At 42.3% G+C, this 27,578-nt stretch overlaps 1 long non-coding RNA gene across 2 annotated transcripts in view; it reads left to right on the forward strand.

Annotated features, from left to right (window-relative positions):
- Window positions 1-17,267, forward strand: part of LOC142658763 (uncharacterized) — a 56,191-nt gene extending 38,924 nt beyond the window's left edge. For both annotated transcript variants that reach the window (XR_012850177.1, XR_012850176.1), the window contains exon 4: window positions 17,072-17,267. This is a non-coding gene — a long non-coding RNA (uncharacterized LOC142658763). The remainder of the gene's footprint in view (window positions 1-17,071) is intronic.
- Window positions 17,268-27,578: the final 10,311 nt, after the last annotated feature.

Here is a 27,578-nt window from a genome sequence, read left to right on the forward strand (position 1 = left end):
GGTCACCTTAGCTCTCCAAACAAAAATGGACTAAAAACGGATCAAAAAGTCGCATGTAACCCAAAATAGTACTAATTAAAAAATACAGCTTACAAAAAAAAAAAAGCCTTTACGCAAGCCTTTACCGCTTAATCAACGGAAAATAAGAAATGTGGCTCTCAGAATGTGGCGACACAAATTTATTTTTTAACACATAGATTTTTGGTTATAAAAGTGGTAAAACATTAAAAAAAAATCATAGACATTTGGTATCACCGTAATCTTGTCAACCCACAGAATAAAGTAAACATGTAGTTTTTACCGTACAATAAACACTGTAAAAATTAAACCACCCCAAAACTGACTCTCGCTTTTTTTTGCCCATTTAACCTCACAAAGAATTTTTTTTCAGTTTCCCAGTACATTAAACGGTACAATAATTATGTGACATAAAAACTACAACTTGTCCCGCAAAAAAAACAAGCCCTCATATTGTCGATGAAAATATAAAAATAATTATGGCTTTTGGAAGGGACGGAGGAAAAAATTTAAATGAAAAAATTAAAATTGGCTGCGGCGGGGGTTATCCCAAGAGTAAAAGTTATCTCCTAACCACAGGACAGGTGATAACATGCTGATCAGTGTGTGTCCGATCGTTTGGACCCCCACTAATTACGTTCCTTCGAATGAATGGAGCGGCAGGTCGCGCATGCACCCTGCTGCCCCATTCATTCTCTATGTCAATGCCAGAGACAGCCGAGCACTGTACTCGGCTATCTCCAGCAGTCCCATAGACAAAGAATGGAGCGGCAATGCACATGCGCGACCCGTTGCTCCATTCATTAGGAGGAACGGGACCCCTGTTCTTGTGATCGGTGGGTCCCCCAGCAGTCGGTCCAGGGTAATTGTCTAGCTGAGTTATGCAAATATTTAGGAAAGGGAATGCATCATTTCATAATGAAGCAGATTTGCCATTCAGGAATCAGGGAAAAGCTGGTTGACAACTCTTGTAAAGGAGGACATTATGGTTGTCGACCAGCTTTCCCAGAAAGAGATATAATTAAGAAATTGCTCAATAGAATTTATAAATGGAAACCAGATCAAAAAATACATGGTTAGGGGATAACATTTAATCTTGGAACAACCCCTTTCATCTATGCAATAAAAATATTGAACTATAAAGCTTTATAATACTTAAAAGTCAGAGGACATCATTTAACTGAAGTCCAGGGTAATTGTCTAGCTGAGTTATGCAAATATTTAGGAAAGGGAATGCATCATTTCATAATGAAGCAGATTTGCCATTCAGGAATCAGGGAAAAGCTGGTTGACAACTCTTGTAAAGGAGGACATTATGGTTGTCGACCAGCTTTCCCAGAAAGAGATATAATTAAGAAATTGCTCAATAGAATTTATAAATGGAAACCAGATCAAAAAATACCCATTGTTTACTTTGTTGTCTGCAGTCGGAGGACTGACACGGGATGTACAATGATTATAATGCAATTACAAACTTTTCATGACTAAATAACTGTATTACACCATTTAAGTTGTACAATACTCAATTATTGTTCAGTATGTAAGCTGGTTTCCATAAAGTAATTCTGACTCATGATAAAGTATGTTCTGTCTGTAGGAATATACATCTACCACATTTACATAATACTGTAAATACATTTCTCTTCCTTGTCCATTATATATGTGAGAGCAAGCATGAATAATTGGATAATGAGCACGCACACCACATTACTAAGTCTCCCACAGAGCTCTATATTGATTACTTGTCATTGTACATTTGCAATATTTTGTCATAATTCCTTTTTCCTCAAGTGCTGCTCTAGGACAAATGTCAATCAAACTTTGTCTAGTTCCAAAATATCAATTGTCATATGGTAAATTGCACAGTGTTAGGATGTTGGTAACAAAATACTAATTTTAACCCTTTCAAACCCCCAAGGATATAATAGTTACGTCTTGATAGTGACCAAAATATAATCAAAACCAGGGATTTTTTTCCCCACAATTTTGGTCCAGTAGCCTATTCGATTTTATCAGGGCACCCGATTACTATTAAAAGATGGTAACTTGAGATTTCTATCCTGCTACCGATAGAAAGGGGACTATGTGAGCCCCACTGGGGCAGTGAGTGATGACAGCTTCTGTACAGCGTTGCAGAATATGTTGGTGCTATATAAAAAACAGAAATAAATAAAAATTTCCTTTATACTTATTCCCTCTAATAATAGACCATTTGTACCATAAGAACAAAGTGTTCTTGAAATGCAAAAGCCTTTCATATAATTATAGTGTTAAAAACATTAGTAAATTGAAGTTAGAAGTTCTAACAATAATGTAAGGTAAAAAAATAACAAAAATTCAGACCCCCCAATTATTATTTACATATATTTTAATAAAAGGTTTCCTCACTAATCTTTTAATACAACATATTGAAAAATATGTTGTGCCGGTCAAACACTATATCTGTGACACTCTTGCACTACTGTGTTAGGCCTGATTTACACGAGCGTGTGCATTTTGCGCACGCAAAAAACGCGGCGTTTTGCGTGCGCAAAAGGGACTTAACAGCTCCGTGTGTCATTAGCGTATGATGCGCGGCTGCGAGATTTTCTCGCAGCCGCCATCATTATGACACTCCGTTCGGATGTTTGTAAACAGAAAAGCACGTGGTGCTTTTCTGTTTACATTCAGAGTTTGACAGCTGTTGCGCGAACCACGCAGTTCGCACGGAAGTGCTTCCGTGCGGCATGCGTGGTTTTCACGCACCCATTGACTTCAATGGGTGCGTGATGCGCGAACAGCGCACAAAGATAGGACATGCTGTGAGTTTTACGCAACGCACTCGCGCTGCGCAAAATTCACGCACTGTCTGCACTGTCCCATAGCCTAATATAGGTGCGTACGACACGCGTGAAAAGCACGCGCGTCGTACGCGCGTATATTACGCTCGTGTAAATGATGCCTTAAACATATCTGAAAGGGTTAAATAAAAATAAAAAGTGGGCGGGGCTTCAGTGTTGCACCGAAGATGACTAAATTACTAACATTTTCCACCACTTTTCTGCTGACATCCTCATGAAAAAAAAAATGTTTCCGATGTTATGTGATTAGTGCATTTGTAAAAGAAAACAAACCCCATTGCGCTCTTTTCAGGAAAAAGCTGAAACTTATTTTTTCTAGCTTTAGACAAACTTTTTTTTAGATATTATGTCGGCACATTCTGTCTTTTTAAGTGGAATCTGGAGACGTTGGGGCAGAATTACTACTGCCTGGGTCTAGAATGTAAAAAATTCAAATATTGATGTAAATGTAATGGCAGGAAGGAGGTGAAGGGAAAGTGAGCCCTAATCTACCCACCGCCCTGTCCCTGCCTACTTGCAACGACCCGCCCTAGGCGACGAGGTACAACTGGGCGGCGGTCCCTACGCTGTCTAAGTGCACAGGAAAACAAACAGGGAACACGCAAGGGAAGGGGCAGTAGCCACGAAACGCCACGAGGAAACGGAGCGGCGAACGAACAGTCAGGACCAGGACGAAGTGAGTACACCCAAGCGGGCACGGAGACAGAAGCAAGCCAGGGGCAAAGCAAAGCAGGTCAAGCAGAACTGCAGCAAGGCAGAAGCACGGCAGAAGCAGGCTGGAGCAAGCAGCAGAGGGGCCAGGAATCCAAAAGAATTACAAGCGCTGAGGGAGAGAATAGGGCAGGTAATAAAGGACAGGGGGCGGAGCTAACTCCGACAGACCAGGCCGCGATAGGCTCTCCCACTCCTGAGCCTGCCACCCTGGTTGGTGGGAGATGGTGTCAGTCGAACAGGTCTGGCCTCAGGTGTGGATTGATTAATCCCAGGAGTATACCTAGATGAAGTACCTGGCAGATCCCTAACAGTAAATTTGCACAATTTGGAGTCATTTAGATTTCTGCAACTCGAGACACTTTTTAAAGTGTCTCAAAAAGGGACGAGGCTTACCAGGAAGGGGGCGTGGTTTAAAATGCAACAAAGTGCACCAGAAATACACCAAACAAAAGTGTAAATAAAAGTGTAAAAGTATCTAATAAGTGTCGTGCCTGCGGTCGCTGACCGCCCGCACTTTGTACTTGCTGGCAGTCGCGATCGCAGGACTCAAGGAACTTGCTGATGCCTCCCTCCCAGGTGACACCAGCACTCGCGGCTGTTCTCTGCTACTGTCTCCTCTAGGGTGCGCGCGCGCTCGTCCCCAACCTTAAAGGGCAAGCACGCACACCAATAATGTGTTCCCTACCCAATCCCCAGATCACCCTGGATTATTTAAAGGACTCTGCCCTTCCCCTCCTTGCCTGAGCATTGTTGTATTTCCATGTTCATCTAAGCAAATGGCCCCTTAGTTGTATCCTGCTCCCAGTGTCCCCGTATCCTGCTTCCTGTATCCTGTTGCTGTGTTTGTTCCTGAGCCAAAGTCTATTGTTGGAGTCGTGTGTGTCTCATCTGCCACGTCCAGTGTCATCTGCCACATCCGTGTCACCTGTGCCAAGTGTCTGCTGCTCTGCGTGTCTGCTACTCCGAGTATCTGCCAGATTATTTTTCCAGGTACTCTTGCCCTAGGGACTGTTATAGACTGTCGTTTGGCCAGCTTCTTCGTTATGGCGGAGTAGCCTAGTGGGTCCACATACCCCACAGGCCTGACTACAAGTCTTGCACGGTGCATTAAAATTTGTATACATCTTACACCACTGTGATAAATTTGGTGCATTTTGTGACTACCTGGTCTAGGTTCACGCTGTCTAACTATTAGACAGCAATAGTAAATGAGGGCCATTGTGTATGTGTGTTTCTGTTGACAAACGTGTTCTTTCTCACATAAATAAATATTAGCTGTGTTGGATATTTGGCCAAAGCTCTAATGTTTCTACAGGTCAGTGACATGGGAGGGGTTGGGGGGGGGTTCATTCAACTTTAGTACATAAAACATCTAGATTTGGCAGAGCAACTCTGCCATGTTTATAAAGGTTCTGTGAGCCAGAAGTTATTGCATGTCTATGATCAGCTTTTATGATTCCTCTGAAGTATGGGTGATTGAACAATTAACCCCTTAGTGACCAGCCTATTTTAAACCTTGATGACCAAGCAATTTTTTACGTTATTCCATCGTCGAATTCCAAGAGCTATAACTTTTTTATTTTTGCATCGACATAGCCGTACAAGGACTTGTTTTTAGCAGGACAAGTTGTATTCTTTAATAGCACCATTTTGGGATACATATAATTTATTGATTAGCTTTTATTAACTTTTTTTGGGGCGTAATAGAAAAAAAAAACAGCAATTTCGCCACTCTTTTTTTGCGTCTTTAATTTACACCGTTTACGTGTGGTATAAATAACATAATAACTTTATTCAGCGGGTTGTTACGATTGCAACAATACCAAATTTATATAGTTGTCTTGTGTTTTACTACTTTTACATAGTAAAAACACAGTTTTTTCAAAATTATGTGTTTTCGTGTCTTCATATTTGAAGAGCCATAACTTTTTATTTTCCCGCGATGCAAGCTGTATGAGGGCTTTTTTTTGCGGGATGACTTGTAGTTTCTATTGGTACCGTTTTGGAGTACATACGACTCTTTGATCACTTTTTAGCACATTTTTTTTAAGTCAGGATGAACAGAAAACAGCAATTCTGACATTGTTAAATTTTTTACAGCGTTCGCAAAGCGGGTTAAATAACATAATAGCTTTATAGTTGGGGTCATTACAGACGCGACAATACCAAATATGTGTAACTTTTTTACTTGTTTTTTTTCCATAATAAAGCATTTTGTAAGGGGAAAAAGTTGTTTTTTCATTTTCTTCACTTATTTATTTATTAATAACTTTATTAAACTTTTTTTTTTTACTTTTTTACTTGTCCCACTAGGGGACTTCACTATACGATTGTTCGATCGCTTTTATAATACACTGCAATACTTCTGTATTGCAGTGTATTGCTGCCTGTCCGTTTACAACGGACAGGCATCTGCTAAGCCATGCCTCTGGCATGACCTAGCAGGTATTCACTACAGGCAGACCTGGGGGCCTTTAATAGGCCCCCTGCTGCCATAGAAGACACTGGCACCCTGCGATCTCATAGCAAGGTGCCAGTGGGGTGCTCCCTCCCTCTCTCCCGCCGCATCTAAGGGGTTAAACGGGCGGATTTCGATCCACCCACTCGGGCAGCGCTGGCCCAAGTTCTCAGGTACCAGAGGTAGCTCAGAACAGGGAGTTTTAACTGCTCCCGGCACCCCAGATTTATTCTGATGCAGCACCGTGAAAAGGCGTATGCATCACAATAAAGTCTATTAGTGGCCGCCGTGAAAAGGCGTATTGGCGGTCACTAATGTGTTAATAATTGAATACAAATACAACAGGTTTGTAATGGTTGAACAGTAGAGATAAGCAAATTTCCCAAAATTTATTTCATATCCATTTTAGTCCAATGATGACTAATTTGATCTATTCTGAGTAAATTAGTCGCAAATTGAAACTGCCCTCATTGCCCTAAAAACTTGTATCTGACTCTCTCATGCTCTTTCACGCCAAGCCAGTATTAGTAATGGTTTAGTGACAGCAACATATATGGGTAGAGGGAAGGCTGTCTGCAAGGCGTTATGGAGATGTCCTCCTGAAGGCATGTGATCCTTTTTATATTCTGTAAAATGGCCAAGGGCCGCTATTTTGCCATGATTCGTGTGCCATGAAGCCTAAAAGTTTAATAAATCACCTAATGTGAAGCTTCTGGAAAATTCGTACTGAATTCGATTCGCGTAGAATTGATTCTCTCATCTATATTAAACATCATTAAACAGCTTGAAAACAAACACAATACAAACAATAGGCAAGTAAAATAAGGAAATAAAGGGTTATAAAGTAGCAAGTGAACCTAAGATTTCTCCAAAATGGAGAAAAATATTTGAATAGTTAAAACATGAAAATCAAATGCTGTATATTGAGGCATCTTTAGTGTTTAGATACATGGACGAGTCAGTTTTAATTCACATCTCTAATTTAGTATCACTATAGCTCCTGATAAGAAAATAGTCAGTGACCTCTGGTAAGTAGCTTACCTAAATATGAAAGGAGATCAATGTGAAGGGTTAATCATTTATAAATGGGTGGGATTAAATGATTAATTAGAGCTTAGTTAAAGACTTTTGGGTTCATTGCTCAAAAAGACATAGGATTTTCTCGATACAGATACTAAAAGCTTCAAGGGCAGAATAATTGGAGTATTTGGTTCTTATATCAGATGAGTTGATTTAATTCTTCTATACTGTTCATGATGCTTTCTGGAAAAAATCTACACATAATAGACAATTTAGATTAAGAGAAGTCATACAAAGTAATAATACCTACTGAAACCACAAAATCAGCAGAAGTAAAACCTAAGCACACACATATTTAATATAGTCCAGCTGAAGCAGGTACAATAAAGTCACGGTCCAGTTTACCCTAGTACAAATATAATAGAACGATTTTACCGCTCACGTAGCTTGATCGACAGTCAAAGCGTATTTTCCAAAGGTATCCTTTCCCCCAACTCTATGCAATGGATGGAATTGGAATTCAATTTCGCTGTCACTGGTGAACATGGGAAATGTAGTCCTGCTTGATAATCCTTCTCTAGCAGGTGTACAGTCACTCAATTAGTTGTTTAATTCACCTTTATGTATACAGAATATAAAAGTTTATCCCCATAAAACGCACATCATGTCAAGCTTTTTGGGCCGATCATAGATTTTACTGTTATCGGTTCCTCCAGGGTAAAATGGATACCTTTGGGAAATATACTTGACTGTCGATCAAAGTTGTATGAGCACTAAAATCTTTCTATTATAATTTTACCTACTGTTTATCAATATATGTTTTATCTGTTGGTTTTCTCAAAACTAAAATATACAGATGAGTTGTAGGGGTGTCCAGTCCTTACATCACTTGGACTGCCATCCCAAAGGTGCCGATACAGACTAGATGAAAGTCAGACGAACCTTCAGATTTCAACAGGACTGACCGACTATATAATGTGTAGGGGCGGATAAGCCGCTAACAGACCCCTCTGGAACAAAGTTCCAGAGGGGTCTGGTAGTGGCTTATTTCCTTATCCCCAATGAGTTAAATATTCAAGCTTGGCTGAGTATACATGTTAATAGAGTTGGGAAGAATAACTGTTGGCCAAACAGTTCACACGACAGCTATCTTAAGTGTATGGGCTCCTTTAGAGTGCTTGTCATAGTGCCCATAAAGAGGGTCTGTCACAGTACCCTCATAACTGAACCAGAGTGCTAATATAATATTGACATGCCACAGTGTACCTATGAGTATGAGCCGCAGTGCCACCATGAGTGTGATGCTACAGTATACAACTAACTCTCCGCTTCTCTGTTCCCGTTAGTGGATTGGCAGTAAGTTACATATGAACTTCCATAGGACAATGTATGTAACTTCCTGCTTCTGCAATGATCCCTATGATCAATTTAAGAGAGAGAGGACAATGCTAAGTGGTGGTGACAGGGATTTCATTGTTGGGAGGCCCCCGTCTGCCCTATTTGTTCAGTCGCTACTTGCTTGACATGTCACCAGTATTACAAAGATATTCTCTTTTTGAAGGGAGTATATCTCTGGGATTTGGCTTCTGATGGAACAAGGCATGATTTTCTTTCCTGTTGGATTCATTCCGAATCTGCCAAAAATAAAACCCATTCATATTCTGCAGTAAGAAATCTGAGACATACAGAGGTATAGTAGGATTTTATAGACTTAGGCGGTTGAACGAAGACGTAATATGGTTGTGTACATGAAGCCTTATACACATATCAGATAATAATTAATACATAACATTCACATTTCTGTCCTTATTAATAGATGTTGAATATTCTTAATAATATTACGATCATTTATAGACGCTCTGCCCAATCACCTCTTCTAATCAAAACTGTAGCCTGTTCACGTATTTTAATGTAAAAATTGCAACTTTCCATTGTTGCAAATGTCACATATGAAAGCCTCTAAAACATCTTTATCTAGATTATCTCATCGTCGTCATGGATAAAATAATATCTCTAAAAACATTTTCCATTTTCAGATTTTAACAGGAACAAAATTGAAGAATATTGCATTCAAAGTACGTCCCTCATATTTAAAAATTACTTATGGATTATTAAATAAAGAAAATTTGAAACAGAAATCAATGGCAATAACTCAAATAGAGTCCCCGCTGACGAGCTATTAATTTTCAATGTATCATTTGTAGAGCATTACATTTTCTCTTCACCATTAATTGGACAATGTTATATGACACGAACAGGGAAAAAAATGATCTTGCGGTTTTACCTGTCTAGAAAATGGAGCTATCATTAGTGAGAAGAAGTAGGTGATCATGACTTACCTATTTTTCATAAATTACACTAAATAACTATAATGGTATAATTTAGTAGTACAAAGTTCATTTTTTATCCACAGGCCATCCATAGTTAACAGTTTAAAGTAAGGAATCCTGCCGAGAAAATAGTGGTCTAATCAGATGCCATAAATTCTGGCTGATCAGAGGAGCCCCATTTCTTTCAGTACGAAGATCTAATGAACTCGTTTTCTATAGGGGGATGCACAACTTTTGTCCCTGCATTTGATTATTCAGGATGGCTGCACCCACTTCCAAACTGATAGGGCATGACCACACATGGCGGAATTCCTCCGCAACTGTCCGCATCGATGCCGCACAGAATCTGCGTTGCAGATTCTGCAGCGGATCTGCACAAAATGTGCAGTACATTGATGCGGACTAGCTGCTGCAGACTGCAGGAAAAGTGCTTCTCTTCTCCCTATTCAGTGCAGGATAGAGAGAAGGGACAGCACTTTCCCTAGTGAAAGTAAAAGAAATTCATACTTACCGCCCGTTGTCTTTATGACGCGTCCCTCCTTCGGCATCCAGCCCGACCTCCCTGGATGACGCGCCAGTCCATGTGACCGCTGCAGCCTGTGCTTGGCCTGTGATTGGCTGCAGCCGTCACTTACACTGAAACGTCATCCTGGGAGGCCGGACTGGAGACAGAAACAGGGAGTTCTCGGTAAGTACGAACTTCATTTTTTTTTACAGATACATGTATATTGGGATCGGTAGTCACTGTCCCGGGTGCAGAAACAGTTACTGCCGATCGCGTAACTCTTTCAGCACCCTGGACAGTGACTATTTACTGACGTCTCCTAGCAACGCTCCCGTCATTACGGGAGCCCCATTGACTTCCTCAGTCTGGCTGTAGACCTAGAAATACATAGGTCCAGCCAGAATGAAGAAATGTCAAGTAAAAAAAGCAAGACGCATCCGCAGCACACATGACATGTGCATGACAGCTGCGGACTTCATTGCGGAACTTTGAATCTCCATTGAAGTCAATGGAGAAATTCCGCCATGAGTCCGCCACTGCTCCGCAACAGACAGAGCATGCTGCGGACACCAAATTCCGCTCCGCAGCCTATGCTCCGCAGCGGAATTGTACGCATCGTGTAAACGAACACTGCTAAATTAAAGTGAAAGTCAATGTAGAAACGGCTCCGCTGCGGATTAACGCTGCGGAGTGTCCGCAGCGGAATTTAAGTGCAATTCCGCCATGTGTGAACCCGCCCATAGAGCACCGTACGCTATATAGCCTAATCCTGCAGGATTTTGGTATGCATGCTGAGTTTTCTCAAGGTCTGACCACTCCATATAACGGCTTCCAAATAAGAGTCTCTAATCACCTCATATTATAATCCCGGGAGAACCATAAACTGCAGGACTCTGCTACTGTAAATTCTCTGTAGTTAGGACATCACAATTGAACATTGAAGTGAAGCCATTGGATTTGGAAAACTTTGGAAAACTTTGGAAAACTTTTTTACTATCAGTTAAAACGTATCACATCTTGTCTTCAAGCTAAGGATTGTCAAATGATATTTAGAACTATTATGTAATGTAATTTGTTTATTCCTAATATACTTATTAATATGAATTAATGCTATTATTTATCATTATAGTTTTCCTTATAATATAAATCCCAGCTGCTGAAGAACCTCTTTTTGAAGAAGGGGCAGCTTCATGTTGTTTTGCCGCAGGTGGGACAAAAAACTGTATAATACATACTACAGCTGCTGAAAACCTCTTTTTTTTAAAGCGACAAGGAGAACTTCATATCAGTCAGTCAGTAGTTGACACAGAAGGAGCCCCCTACAGAAATGATCTGTAACAGACCTATTCTGTAGGATGAGATGAGCAGCGCCTATGTAGCACTACTCATCTCAGTATAATCATCATGTTGTGATACCAGAATTTAATGATTATATATATATATTTTTTACAGATATGTCAATGGAAAATTTCCATTGATGTGTAATATATATAGTGAGTAATAGTTCAGGAACCTTCTTAATATTCAAAAGACAATATAAAAAGCTTAAAGGGGTTGCATGAGAATAAAAAAAAAAGCACTGCTTCCCCACCCCAGAAACAGCACCACCTATTTCCATGAGTGTTGTCTTGTATTCCTGCCACCACTGATGTGTCTGAGCTGCAATACCAATCACAGCCTGTAGACAAGAGTGGCACTGTTTTTAGAACAAAAATTCTAAACCTTTATTTTTTACCTATTTTGATTTATGTCTATATAGGATATGCAATTCTATACACTTCAACTAGTGCATAGTTTAAAATAACTCACTATGGGTATGCATAGTATATACTAGTAATTCTTGTACTTCATCACTACATCTATTTAATTATTTGATGCTTATATGTTGTAAATGATATATACAAATGATACAAACTTATACATATATCTTTAGAAATCACTTCGTAGAAAACATTTTCCTAGAAAAATAGCAGCTAGTGCACAGTGTCCGCTGCTAGATACAGACATATCGTTTTAGCATGACACAAGGAATAAGCTAGACCTGACAATTCCTGACAATCACAGCGCTTATGAGCTCTCAACTACATAATGGAATAGAATCTTGAACTGTTCTCTTAAGGAAGTTTGCTACTATCTTATGACCTTGTGATGACCACCAAGGTTTACAATCAATGGGCCTTGAGGAAGCAATCACAGACCATATAACAGCAGATCTAGATTCTATGGAAACATGCTATTTTGCAATAATAAAAAAAAAAAAGACATTTACCATCATAAGCTTACATACAGAAGTAGCAGGGCTGAATATGATAGATGTAGGAAAACGAAGTTTTTCACTTTGCACAACTCATTGTGATATGCTTTTACATAGGGATGCAGTTAAACCGACTGTCCTCAGAGTTGTTGTTATCCAAAGTGATATAGCACCAAAGAGCTAAATAACAAATTCAGCTCTACTACATCTGTAGTAAGAATGACTTTTTTTCAACAAATAAAAGAAATAAAAGTTTTGATATTTTAGGCTATTTAATTGATAAATTAATTAAAAGAAAAAAAGTTGTTTCTCTGCGTAGTGTGAATTGTTATTTATTTTTACTTTGACCTTAACGTTAGAGAGAAGGAAAAAAAAAAGAAAGGAATCCTCCATAAAATACAGCTGCCCCCACCAATCTTCCGCTCAGGGTTGGATCAATGCAGAAAAATGCCCTTTGATGGACTTTCTGGCCCTGTGATCTCCCAGCCCTAGGGGTTTAAAGGATGAGCATATCAATTCGGGACCACTGAACTGCATTTCCATTGCATAAGGACCCCTCCTCCTGGCTTTGTGCAGACGAACTCGAGTCCTCCCACTTTTGTCACTCTTCTTTCATGCTTTATTTAGCAAACACAAAACAAGCTTTGTTTGTTGCTGGGTCGATTCTAAACTTTGCATAAAACAGTTTAAAGTGTTGTTAAGCTGTGTGTACCTGCGAGCATCTCCAGGTTTCTAACCGACTGCAAAATCTGCTGTTTTCCCTATAAATTTTATTTATAACATAAACTAATGAACTTTAATATTATTTCCCTTTTTTTTTCTTCAAAAATATCTTCTAGAAAACGCTGTTACATAGTGAACCCTGCCTGCAATTTTACAGCCAAAATGATCCCTAATGTATGAGTGTGACTAAACGGGATGGCAGGGACAAAAATCTGAGATGATTTAATCTGAGCCCTTCTTATATGAGTAATAACAGCAACAAGCATTTATCCTACTTTTTTTTAAGTTTTTTAAAAAAAGTTTTTGTTATTAGAGAAAAGTATTTTTTCCTAATACACTAATGACTAGATGCACAGTCCAAAGCTTCAAGAAGCTCTGCTTGCAATTTACATGGCAGGGTAAGAAAACCTACAGTTCATTCCGGCTTTTACCTTTGTTTATATTTATAGTGCCGATATAGTTAGTGTCCATGTAATATCCTGCTTCCTGCAAACATTGCTGAAAATGTAATTCATCCATCAAAAAGTTTTGGAATATGATAAAAAATGAAAACACAAGAAATTCATATTAACTATACTCGGATCGCTTGTCCCCATCCATTATTATCATGTCGGCAGCGCGTCTCCCTGTTTACACAGCGAGATGTGCTGCCAACAACGATAATATTTCACTTTTTTAAAACAACATTATCAGCAGATGATCGAGTGTTTGCTCGTTCATCTGCTGATCGCTGCCCTGTTTACACTGAGCAATTATCGGGAAAGACCGTCCTATGAACGCTTGTCTGCGCGATAATAGCCCAGTGTAAGGGCATGGCCAGACGTGGCGGATTTCCTCTTGAATTCCGCAGCGGACACTCCGCAGCGTTAATCCGCAGCGGAGCTGTTTCTCCATTGACTTCCACTTTTATTTAGCAGTGTTCGTTTAGACGAGGCAGAAATTCCGCTGCGGAGCATAGGCTGCGGAGCGGAATTTGGTGTCCGCAGCATGCAATGGCTGTTGCGGAGTTGTGGCGGACTGGTTGCGGACTCATGGCGGAATTTCTCCATTGACTTCAATGGAGATTCTAAATTCCGCAATGAAGTCCACAGCTGTCATGAAAATGTTATATGTGCTGTGGATGCGTCTTGCTTTTTTGACATGACATTTCTTCATTCTGGCTGGACCTATGTATTTCTAGGTCTACAGCCAGACTGAGGAAGTCAATGGGGCTCCCGTAATTACGGGAGCGTTGCTAGGAGACGTCAGTAAATAGTCACTGTCCAGGGTGCTGAAAGAGTTAAGCGATCGGCAGTAACTGTTTCTGCACCCTGGACAGTGACTACCGATCCCAATATACAGCAACCTGTAAAAAAAATAGAAGTTCATACTTACCGAGAACTCCCTGCTTCTGTCTCCAGTCCGGCTTCCCAGGATAACGTTTCAGTCTAAGTGACGGCTGCAGCCAATCACAGGCTGCAGCGGTCACATGGACTGCCGGGGAGGTCGGGCTGGATGCCGAAAGAGGGACGCGTCACCAAGACAACGGCCGGTAAGTATGAAATTCGTTTACTTTCACTAGGGAAAGTGCTGTCCCTTCTCTCTATCCTGCACTGATAGAGAGAAGGGAAGCACTTTTACCGCAGTCCGCAGCAGCTAGTCCGCATCAATTTACTGCACATTTTGGGCAGATCCGCCGCAGAATCTGCAACGCAGATTCTGTGCGGCATTGATGCGGACAGTTGCGGAGGAAATCCGCCACGTGTGGGCATGCCCTTAGTGTTGTCCTTCCCCCTAAAATTAGTTTCCTACTGTCTTTTATACTCGGTCTAATAGACTTAAAAACATTTATAGCTCACAATTACTAGTGCATTGTTAGGGCGGGTTCACACATGGCGGATTTTCACTTAAATTCCGCTGCGGACACTCCGCAGCGTTAATCCGCAGCGGAGCCGTTTCTCCATTGACTTTCACTTTAATTTCGCAGTGTTCGTTTACACGATGCGTACAATTCCGCTGCGGAGCATAGGCTGCGGAGCGGAATGTGGTGTCCGCAGCATGCTCTGTCTGTTGCGGAGCAGTGGCGGACTGGTTGCGGACTCATGGCGGAATTTCTCCATTGACTTCAATGGAGATTCTAAGTTCCGCAATGAAGTCCGCAGCTGTCATGCACATGTTATGTGTGGTGCGGAGCGTATTGGTTTTTTAACATGACATTTCTTCATTCTGGCTGGACCTATGTATTTCTAGGTCTACAGCCAGACTGAGGAAGTCAATGGGGCTCCCGTAATGACGGGAGCGTTGCTAGGAGACGTCAGTAAATAGTCACTGTCCAGGGTGCTGAAAGAGTTACGCGATCGGCAGTAACTGTTTCTGCACCCGGGACAGTGACTACCGATCCCAATATACATGTATCTGTAAAAAAACATATAAGTTCATACTTACCGAGAACTCCCTGTTTTTGTCTCCAGTCCGGCCTCCCAGGATGACGTTTCAGTGGAAGTGACGGCTGCAGCCAATCACAGGCCAAGCACAGGCTGCAGCGGTCACATGGACTGGCGCGTCATCCAGGGAGGTCGGGCTGGATGCCGAAGGAGGGACGCGTCATCAAGACAACGGGCGGTAAGTATGAATTTCTTTTACTTTCACTAGGGAAAGTGCTGTCCCTTCTCTCTATCCTGCACTGATAGGGAGAAGGGAAGCACTTTTCCTGCAGTCCGCAGCGGCCAGTCCGCATCAATTTTCTGCACATTTTGTGCAGACCCGCAGCCGTAATCCGCAACCCGGATTAGGTGCGGCATTGATGCGGACAGTTGCGGAGGAATTCCGCCATGTGTGGTCATGCCCTTAGGGAGTTGTCGGGTGGTGGGCGCGCTATCATGATCTATTTAAGATCTCTCTCTTTGTCCGTCCCTGCTTAAAGGAATTTTTCCTGGTGATAAATTATCTTTAAGATCTTTAGTTCTTCAACCTGTACTTCATGAGACATTTCTATAAACATATCTGTTGTCTAATATTTGGTATTATCAATCCCTTTCCAACAGTTGATACACCGTTATGTCATGGCAGGGAAAGAGATGTATGGAGCGGACTCACGGACAGAGCCTGCTTTATACACAGTGAATTTTAGCTGTATGTTACAGCCGACACCTCACTGCAATGGCTGGGATCTGAAATAATTCTGATCCTGGCTGTTTGACCACTTAGATGCTGCTGTTAATAGCGACGACTGCATCTAAGCAGTTAGAGAGAGGGGTGACCCCCTACGAAAGTCCATCACTGATTGCGGGGTGCCAATGGATGTCTTGTCAGATCTGGGGGCCAAATCCAGGACTGCCATATTTTTGCTCCTATTAAGTCCTGAGGGCTTAATAGGAGCAGGTAAAAAATATAATATACTGCAAAACATAAGTATTGCAGGCAGGATATTGTGCACATGATTGAACGATCCTAGTTCAAGTACCCTAGAGAGAATAATAATAAAAAAAAGTAAAACACTGTTAAATTATTTTTTTCATATTAACAAATTATTTTTATTTCGTTTTTTTAAAAAAACAACCTTTTTCTCCCCAGAAATAATGTAAAAAAATAAATCGACATAATTGGTAACGCCACGTCCGTAAAAGTCAGAACAATTGCAATTTAACATCAATAAACCTGCACAGTAAAAAAACAAAACGCTGCAATTGCTTTTGTTTTTTCGGTTACCTCATCTACCACAAAAAATGGAATAAAAAGTGAGCAAAAAGTCTCATGTAACCCAACATGGTACCAATTAAAATTATAGCTTGCCCCGCAAAGAACAAGCCTTCACACCACTCTATTAAATTTAAAATAAAAAAGTTGTAGGTCTCCGAACATTTTGTTTTTATCACACAGCGAACGCCGCAAAAACCAAACCTTAAAAACAACGGTGGAATCACAGTTTTTTTTCCTATTCCACCCCACAAAGAATTTGTTTATAGTTTCCCAGTACATTATATGGTACAATAAATGGTGCCGTGAAAAACTACAATTCATCTTGCAAAAAACAAGCCCTCATAGGACTATATTGACGGAAAAATAAAAAAGGTTTGGCTTTTGAAAGGTGGGAAGAAAAGACGAAAATGAAAATCCGAAAAACGGCTCCGGCAGCAAGGGGTTAATAATTAATATTTTATAATTATTATTATTTTTTTAATGTTTGGTTGAATAGACCATTTTAACAATCTGTTTTTCTTTTGATTGAAGGTTTGTTACTTGTATGGACCATTGAAATTAATCTGTAGGATCGCTGGACCATGTGGTGTCATAGCTCAAATCACCAGATGCCAAAGACAGGAACATTTCATGTTTTGGTGTCCCTATCCATGCTGGGTCTCAGAAATGCTCAGCAGTATGTGAAATAGCAAACGTAGTGAACTCGATGTCATGAATGAGTGTTACATGGAAGTAAAGAATTTTAAAGATTCAATTCTGATGTTTCAGTCATTTCTAATTGTAGGGAATCTATTACAAAGAAAGTCGTTGCTCTAATCCAGGGGGGACAATTGATCTTTCTAAATAGACCCTCCAAGTGCAGATCAGGGGGTGGTCAAGCAGCAGTGAACAATCACATTATATGATATAAGACTCCTTGAAATCAGGACATTTCTAAGCAATCCCAGGGCATGTCTAGTGATGATTCATGGCACTGCTTATGTTCACAAACATCAGTTGCATCAGCAGCAGTTTTTTTGTCTCTCAAGTGATTACAACTGATGCAAAAAAACTGATGCAAAAATGTATCAGTTGCCAGGGGCGTAGCTAAAGGCTCAAGGGCCCTGGTGCAAAAGTTATTCTACTATAAAATGGTTAATGAGGGTTGTGTGTTTTTTATATCAATAAAATATTTTTTCTATGTCCGTGCATTTTTTTAAACTTTATTACTACCGCTTTAGTAATGGCCGCCGGTTGATTGACAGCGTCCATTACTAAGGCAGGGCTTAATGTTAGCCAATGAAAAGGTTAACACTAAACCTGCATTATAACCCCGGTACCCTCCGCCACCAGGGATACCTGGAAGAGCCGGGTGTGATCCAGTACCAGACCATCTGCAGTGATGGCCGGGCACTGGGGCGGCCGCAGGCTGGTACTATTAGACTAGGAAAGGCCAGAAACAGTGGGCCTTCCCACCCTGGTAATGCTAGCCTGCTGCTGCTGTGTTGTATCTGGCTGGTTATGAAAAATGGGGGAACCCCACATAGTTTTTTCCAATTATTATTATAAAAAAAAAAAAAAAAAAAAAAAAAAAAAAGGACATGGGGTCCCCCCCCATTTTTCATAACTAGCCAGATACAACATAGCAGCAGCCTAGCATTACCAGGATGGGAAGGCCCACTGTTTTTGGGCTTTCCTAGCCTCATAATACAAGCCTGCGGACACCCCAGTACCCAACCATCACTACAGATGGTCGGGTACAGGATCGTACCCGGCTCTTTCCGGCAATACTGGTGGCAGTGTATACCGGGGTAATAATGTGGGTTTTAGCGTTAGCCTCTGCACCGGATAACACTAAGCCCTGCCTTAGTAATGCACGCTGTCAATCAGCCAGTGGCTATTACTAAGGCGGTAGTAATACAGTTTAAAAAAAATACAAATACACTGAAAAATATTTTATTGAAAAAAAGCCCAAAACACACAACCCTCGTTATCCATTTTATTGAGAATAAAAAAATCTGTCATCGAAGTAATCCTCGAAGCCGACGTAGTCCATCGACCAAACCTGTAAAAAATCACAAACACACAAAAAAAACACATTAGTAAAACATATGGTAGGCTTAGATACCGGGCCCATGTGTCATCCTGTCTGTTGAATTCTGTATCTAAGCCTACCGAAAGGTATATCTGAGCATCTTACCATGACCACATAGTAAGCTTAGATATGTGGCCCATGTGTGATCCTGTATGATGGGACCTGTATTTAAGCCTACCATGTGGTTGGCTTAGATACAGGGCCGAGCAGACAGGATCACACCATTTAAGGCTACCACATGGTAGGCTTAAAGGCGTTGTGCAGTCCCAAAAAATTGACCATGCTGCGCCACGCTGTGATTCACAGTGTGAGCAAGTGACAGGAATGAAGGGGAAGCAGCGCTCGTACGAGCGCTGCACCCCCTTCAAAACAGGTGATTGGCGGGGATCCCGGCAGTCGGACTCCGACCCATCAGCTATTGAAGGCCTATCCCGAGGATAGGCCATCAATTTTTGGGGACTGGACAACCCGGACCACAGCAGACAGTAAAAGTATACTTACCTTCCTCTTCAGCTACGGCTGCAGCAGAGGTCCTGACTCCATCCAGCATTGGGATATAGAGCGCATCGCATAGCGTCGTGACCTCATGTGCGGCGCACAGCGTTGTGACATAACGCAAAGAGACATCAGGACCTCTGCTGCGCTCCGGAACAAGGAGGGTAAGTACTGTCAGTTATTATAGTAACAGAGGCCTGTGTAGTTTATGACATAGGCCCCATTAACTATAGTAACATTATATAGGCGGGGGACACGTGCCCCCCACGGATTCGACCGCTGCGACTCCCTATAGTTATGCCACTGTCAGTTGCCATCAGGCTTTTTCACAATTTTTTACTACAAAACCATCAGTTTTCATCGGTTGACGTTAGTTGTCATCAGTTTTTACCATCTGTTTTTAACATCAGTTTTTACCAAAATGGTCCACCAAAAAGTTAGCCTAGGGTCTAAAATGTGCCAACTTTATCACAGTGGTGCAGTTGTGATAGATTGGATACATGATAGATTAGATACATGTTGTGTACTTGTCATTTCGCAAAATGTCTGACATGATCCTGGAATGTCAGGGCTCTCCTTCTGACACACACATTGTAATGTCATGTGTGTCATATTCAGTGCAGCGCCAAGGCCGGTGCCGAGAGGGAGGGCCCAGAAAGCACCTACTGTCCACTCACCCCACCTCAGATCTTTGAAGCAGCCAAGTGAACACGTAAAGGCGCCAAACACTAGGCCTAACTTCAGGGAGGAGCTAGTTTATAGCGCCTTTGCAGCTAACCAATCCCACCCCGCATCTCCTACCAACACTGAGCCGGGATTGCTGTTGTTTCTATTCACACGACAGGGTTAAAAACGGCCATCTTGAGCCATTTTTGACGGCCGTTTTGCATCCGTCCGGGGCTGTGTTTCTGTTTTTGATGGCCGATTATGACCCATTTTGCATCCATTTTCCACTGTCCATTTTAAGAATGGATGAATTTCACTTGTAGATAATGCCACAGTGCCCTCTGTAGATAGTGCCACACTGCCCTCTGTAGATAGTGCCACACACCCCCTGTAGAAAATGTCACAGTTCCCTCCGTAGATAGTGCCACACACCCCCTGTAAATAATGTTACAGTGCCCTCTGTAGATAATGGCACAGTGTCCTCTGTAGATAGTGCCACACACCCGCTGCAGATAGTGCCACACAGCCACCTGTAGATAGCACCACACACACACCTTGTATAAAGCGCTACACAGCCCGCTGTAGATAGTGCCACACACCCTCTGCAGATAGCACTACTCAGCCCCTGTAGCTCACGCCACAACCCAACTGCAGATAACGCCACACAGCCCCTGTAGATAGTGTGCCACCCACACCTCCCTGTAGACAATGCCACCCACGTCCCCTGTACATAGCCCCCCTGTAGCTAGGGCTATATTCCTGTATGTAGCACCAATGGGGTTCCCTCTAGGAGTGGAATTCCAAGGAAGAGTATTGCCGATATATGGACAGGAACATCAGGGGTTCCCTCTAGGAGCGGAATCCCTGGGCAGAGCGTCAGCAACGATCTGGCCGGGGATTCCACTACAGGAGGAGCCCCTGACGTCATTGTCCAAATATGGATAGTGACGTCAGTGGCTTCTCCAGGAGTGGAATCCCGGCTAGAGCATCGGCAAAGCTCAGCCTGGCGATTCCGGTCCAGGAGGACCCCTGACATCACTGTCCATTTATGGATAGTGATGTCAGTGGCTTTCTTAGGAGCGGAATCCCAGCAAGACCGTCGGAACGCTCTGGCCAGGAAATACGATCCAGGAGGACCCCTGACGTCATTGGCAACGCTCAGGCCGGGGATTCCACCACTGGAGGAGCCCCTGACGTCACTGTCCAAATATATAGAAGCCCGGAGATTCCCATGCCGTTTACTGCAGAAAGGATGCAGCAGCATCTGGCATTCATCCGGCGAACAGTACATTTAGATAGGATATGGCGCCGCACCTCCCAGGGTCACAAAAACCAAGGGGGGAGACGTTTTTAGATCTGGCTCTTGCACAAGTCCGGCACCTTACGGCGCCACAACTTATGTCCCATGTGCCAGAACAAATCCCATAGAAAGCTGTGGGATCCATTCTAGCATCAGTTTCCCTCCGGATTTTTTGCTACACGCCAGAGGGAAACTGACAGGGATAACTGATATATGTGAACGGCCCATTGAGAAAAAGGGAGCCACTGCATATGCTCATTCATTCATAAATGTATTCATTCATTCATTCATTCATTCATTCATTCATGCTATTTCTCTATCATCTATCATCTATCTATCTATCTATCTATCTATCTATCTATCTATCTATCTATCTATCTATCTATCTATCTATCTATCTATCTATCTATCTATCTATCTATCTATCTATCTATCTATCTATCTATCTATCTATCTATCTACGTTTCAGCTCCATCCACTGGAGCCTTTCTCAAGCAAATGACTAATGTGAGTTTACACAATATAACAGAGTCTCAATCACAAGTGCTGTTTAACATTAATCAGTGAAAATGCAAAAGTTTGTACATAATAGACAGTATACAATGCAATGCATATATGTGGTTATTAATACAAAGGCTAGATACATACACGGAAGGTTGTATTTATACATACAGAGAAGTAAAATCTAAAAGTTATCACAACAAGGTGATTAGTACAAAGGTGCAGTGAATTAAAATCTATCTCTCACCTCTTAGAGTACCGTGGGTGTTTGCCGAAAGCGGCGTCCGGGCAGCGCAACTGCGCATGTCCGGAAGTGAAATCCAACTGAGGGTAACAGGATACAAACGCTGCATGCGCCATAAGGGAATGAGGACACAGAAGCCATTTTGGACTATGGAAGGCATGCCTAAGATGCTCGTATGCGCATGCGTGAGATTGTAGCGCTCGATCATCCTGATACTAATATCTAAGTGGATTTAAAGATATAATATAATATGGAATATTATTTGTTAAAGTAAAGGAGACGACATGGAAGGATGTATCCATATTTCTATGCACTAATGGTACGAGTATATCACTCGTAATAGTCAGGTAGCCATGTGACCTCATGCACTTGAGAGAACTTGGGAGAGGAGAAAAGATACAATGGCCATCAAGGATGGTCACGATCCAAGCCCCAAAATACGGAGTACCGGCGACCAGAGCGTGCGTTAGCTTGCTCATCGGCTAGTGGGACATCCATATAGCTTCCTATGGGAAGTGTGGTGGGGACCACACAATTGTGTATAGCAAGGGGACAAGGGTGGCATATGACGTTTCAAAGTTGTGACATGTGATGGACATCAAATGCAGGTTCCTATCAGGAGACCAATTATAGGAGCGGTATACATAAGTCAAATATATCGAACTACCCAGAAGTAGATATAAAGAAATAAGAAAAAAACATGTAAAACACCGATAGGGTAACATAGAGGTGATGGATACGAAATGTGGATCATCTGCAAAAATAAATAAAGAGAATAGTGTCATAAAAATCATAAAACTGAGGGCGACCTCAAGTGTGGAGCCCATGGGGACCCCAGGGGAAGTAGAGAGCCTTGACCAATCCACCTAAGGCAAAATCTACATTTAAACCATTTGGTTTAAGGGAGTTGAGTCTGTTTATCCATTGGAGCTCACAAATTTTAAGCAGTTTAGACCTATTACCCCCTCTTCTAATGGGAGGGATATGGTCAAGTAGCCAGAACCTAAGTTGATTCTCATTGTGTCCCATGTCAGAAAAATGTTTGGACACGGGTAAATCTAGCTTCATTTTCCTGATAGTGTACCTGTGTTGGTTAAGTCTGGTCTTAAGGTCAAGTGTAGTTTCACGGACATAGAGTAGATTACAGGGACACTGGAGAACATAAATAACAAAATCGCTGTCACAGGTGAGAAAATGTCGAATGTCATAACTCTTATTGGTGGTAGGATGTACAAGGGTCGGGCCCTTATTGATGAGGCTACAATTGACACATTTCAGGCAGGGAAAACATCCTAGTTTGGGCTGTTTGAGAAATGTTTGTCTACTCACTCTCTGGGTGCCCAGATCAGCCTTTACAAGTTTATCCCTCAGATTTGCAGGCCTTCAATATGAGAATAGTGGAGGATTAGTGAATTCAGGTATATGTTGGAGACAATTACCTAGCATCTGCCAGTGGCGGTGAATGACAAGAGCTATTTGTCCGCTCTCATCTGAATATGTGGAGATGAACTGTATATGTTCCTGTCTGTTCTTGGGTGTCTGTTGTGTAAGAAATGTGTCTCTCTCTACATGATGGATTTTCTGGCGATGTTCTTTAAGTAAACGTCGTGAATAACCACATGTTTTAAATTTGTTGATCATGGTGTCAATGGATCATTGAGATTTCTCAGTGTCACTCACAATTCTTTTAACTCGCATGAGTTGACTAATAAATAAACTCCTTACCATTTTTCTATGGTGGTTGCTGTGAAATTCAAGTACATTATTGCAATCAGTGGGCTTAGTGTATAATTCGGTAACGAAGTTCTGCCCTTCAAGTGTGACCAGTATATCTAAAAATTGTATTTTAGTGTCAGAATGTACCATGGTGAATTTGACAGTCTCATCAATCTCGTTAATGTATGTGTGGAATTCCTACAGTTCTGTCAGGTTACCTGTCCAAAGTAAAAAGACCTCGTAAATATAGCGCCACCATCTAAGGACATGTAAGAAATGTGAAGATGTATAAATCATTGTTTCCTCGATGAAACGCATGTACATGTTGGCGTAAGTTGGTACCATATTGTACCCCATTGCGGTCCCCTGTATTTGGTAGAAAAAATAGTCACAGAAAAGAAAATAATTACGTCTTAAGATGACATTTAGTAATTGTAGAAAAAATTTACGACATTCAGAGGTGTAATCAGAAGTCTCAAGGAAATTCTCAACTACTGAGACGCCCTTGGTGTGGTCAATGACTGTGTATAGACTAGTAACATCAAATGATACTAGTGTGATGCAAGTGTCTGATGGTAGGGTGACATTACGTAATTTACAAAGGAAGTCGGACGTATCTCTAATGCATGACTCTGCTTCAAGTGTATACATTCTTAGTACTTTATCAAGAAAGATCACAATGTGACAAAAGATGGAATCCGAACCAGAAACAATTGGTCTGCCCGGTGGATCAGTGAGTGATTTATGGATCTTGGGGAGTACATAAATAAAGGGGGTTCTTGGCTGGTCAATCACTAAATATTAAGCTAGGTCATCATCAATAATACCTCCTGAGAGTGCCTCCTCAATAATATTTTTGATTTCACGGGAGATTTAATTAATCTGTTTGTAGGTATCGTGGTCACTGAGTTGTCTATTAATTTCTTTGAGATACATGGAGGTATCCATGACTATCACTGCCTCACCCTTGTCAGCGGGCTTAATGGTAATATTCTTGTCATGGGAAAGTTCGTCTAGGGCTGTCAATTCACTCTTTGTAAGGTTAGGATGTGAAAATCCAAAATCACCTGGTGTAGATTTAAGTACTCCCAGGTCATGTTTGACAGCCGAAATAAAGGCGTCAATAACTGGCATATTGGTAGGGGGCATAAATGAGCTACTTTTAGAAAGACCATATTTTTTTAGGTTTAATTCAGTTATGGATTGTGTCTTACTTGTAGGTTGTCCAGAAAACCACCACTTCAATTTGATAGACCTGAAAAAATTAAACATATCAACTTTAAACCAATCAACATGCGATGAGGGACAGAATCTTGAAGTTGCTGCTCATTTTTTCAATTTGTATGTACTTGGAGCTTGATCCGTTTCTTAGAGCTTGCACCCACACGCTGCCAGTGCTGCCTGACTCTGTATATACACCTATCTATCTATCTATCTATCTATCTATCTATCTATCTATCTATCTATCTATCTATCTATCTATCTATCTATCTATCTATCTATTTTCAAAAGATTGGTCTGAAATTATTATTAATCTAGCTTTGGTCAAAAATATTACTGAAATGATGGTCAGACATATCCTGGGGCAGAAAGTGGTGGAAAGCTGGGGCAGCAACCAGGGCCGTACCGTTCATGAGGCGAGATGAGCTTCTCACCTCAGGTGGCAGCCTGCTGCCTCTCTGAGGGGGGCAGCGGCGACACTGAAACCAGTCGCCGCCACCCCCTCCTGCACTATAACTGTACCTGCGTCTATAGGACACAGATACAATTACATACATAAGCGCCAAATGGCTGACCAGTCAGCACCTTTGAACAATGCAAGCGTCGCGATGACGTCATCGCGCTGCTTGTGCCGTTCAGCCCCAGCAGACTTGCTCAGAAGAGAGCAGGCGTGCGTTGCCACACAACGGCACAACAACGAGATCCGGTGAGTATATAAAGTTTTGTTTTTCTCTTAAAATTATCTACAGGGGGGCTCTTTCTACAGGGGGCACTATCTACAGGGGGGCTATATGTGGGGCACTATCTACAGGGGGCTGTATGTGTGGCACCATCTACAGGGGCTACTATTTACAGGGGATCTATGGGACCACCATCTACATGGGGATCTATGTAGGGCACTATCTACAGAAGGGCACTATCTACAGGGGGCCCTATTGGGGGGCACTATCTACAGGGGCTCTATGAGGGTCACTATCTACAGGGAGTGCTGTTTGTTTGTGTGGGACACAGTGTATGGTGCTATTATAATCAGGGACACAGTGTATGGTGCTATTATAATCAGGGGCACAGTGTATGGCGCTATTATAATTAGAGGTGCAGTGTATGTCGCTACTATATTTAGGGGTGTAGTGTGTGGCACCACGAGAATTTTATCTTCATTTATAGGTGCAGAAATGTTTGAAAATTGAGAAACTGACGACAACAGAGCGGCAAACTGCAGAAGTGGGCTGTGGCCAGGAGAAGTCATCATACAGGTCTGGACCGGATGGAGAAGAAAACATAAAAAGAACAATTAATCAGTACTGTAGTCACTGTATGATCTGCAGTGAGATGATGAGTGGTATGATTTTATTTTTTGGGGGGAAACAGCAACTGCCAGCATATCCTTACTATTGTTCGGGTCATGCTAGGAGCTGTAGTTTTACGCCGTACAAACCTATTCGGCAGGGGTGGCACTAAATTGAGCTGTATTTGTGCTGGTGTTGTATTTATGTACTGAGCTTGGTTCTGGTATTGTATTATTGTACTGAGATTGGTTCTGGTGTTGTATTTATGTACTGAGTGTAGCGCCCATAGCCGCAGACCGTCGAGATTACTCACGCCCCGATGGCCTCAGCCATGGACCAGTGAGCACTGGGCCGCATCTCCTCCCCAGGATACGCCAGCACTCACTTATGCTCTGTTCGACTGTGTCCCGTAGGTTACACGCGCACACCCATGCCCGGCCTTAAAGCGCCAGTGCGCGCACATGAAAATTATTACCAATTAACCCATGACCACGCTAGACTATATGAAGGGCCTTGCCCCTTCACTCATAGCCTGAGTGTTGTTGTATATACCTGTGTTAGTCTTGCAAATGGGTCCTTAGTTTTATGCTGTTCCCAGTGTTCACGTACCTGCTACCTGTATCCTGTTTCCCGTGCTACCGTTGTTCCTGTGCCTTAGAAGTTGGAGTCATGTTGTGCCTCTGGTCATGCCTGCTGTGTTACACCATGCTTTATATCATCTGCCGTCTGAAGTAGCATCTGTGCTTAACCACTGCGACTTTCTGAACTATTCAGGTACTGTAACGGCAGGGGGTAGGGAGACGGACAAGTGAGCCCTAATCTACCCGCCACTCTGTCCCTGCCTACTTGCAACGACCCGCCCTAGGCGACGGGGTACAACTGGGCGGCGGTCCCTGCGCTCAGTAAGTGCACGACAAACACGACAAACATACAAGGAACACAAGCAAGGAAAAAGGGGCCGTTGCCCACGGCAACACCGTGAGCAACCAGAGTGGTGAACGAGCCGAGTCAAGCCAGGAGTGTGCGAGGTACAAAACGAAAAGCAGAAGAGTAGTCGGTAAGCCAGGGTCGGTATGGAGCAGGATCAAAAAATAGCAGGAGCTGTAGCTGGGCCAGGAACCACAAGGAAGGAAACCAAAGCAATAACAAGCACCGAGGGACAGGAAGTGCAGGCTTAAATAGACCGAGGGCGGGAGCTAGCTGAGTCTGGCCAGGTTACGATAGGCTCTCCCACTCCTAAGCCTGCCAGCCTGAATGGTGGAAGCAGGAGTCAGTCTCAGGGATGTATTCTCAGGTGCTGACTGATTAGTTCTGGGAGTTAACCCCGCAGTGCCTGGCAGATCCTTTACAGTACCCCCCCCTTTTATGAGGGGCCACCGGACCCTTTCTAAGTGGACCTGGCTTACTGGGGAAACGCAGGTGGAACCTCCTGACCAATACCCCAGCGTGAACATCCCGGGCGGGTACCCAAGTCCTCTCCTCGGGCCCGTATCCTCTCCAATGGACCAGGTACTGGAGGGAGCCTTGGACCA

Source organism: Rhinoderma darwinii, chromosome 8 (genome assembly GCF_050947455.1).
Source record: "Rhinoderma darwinii isolate aRhiDar2 chromosome 8, aRhiDar2.hap1, whole genome shotgun sequence".
Classification (NCBI taxonomy): Eukaryota; Metazoa; Chordata; class Amphibia; order Anura; family Rhinodermatidae; genus Rhinoderma; species Rhinoderma darwinii.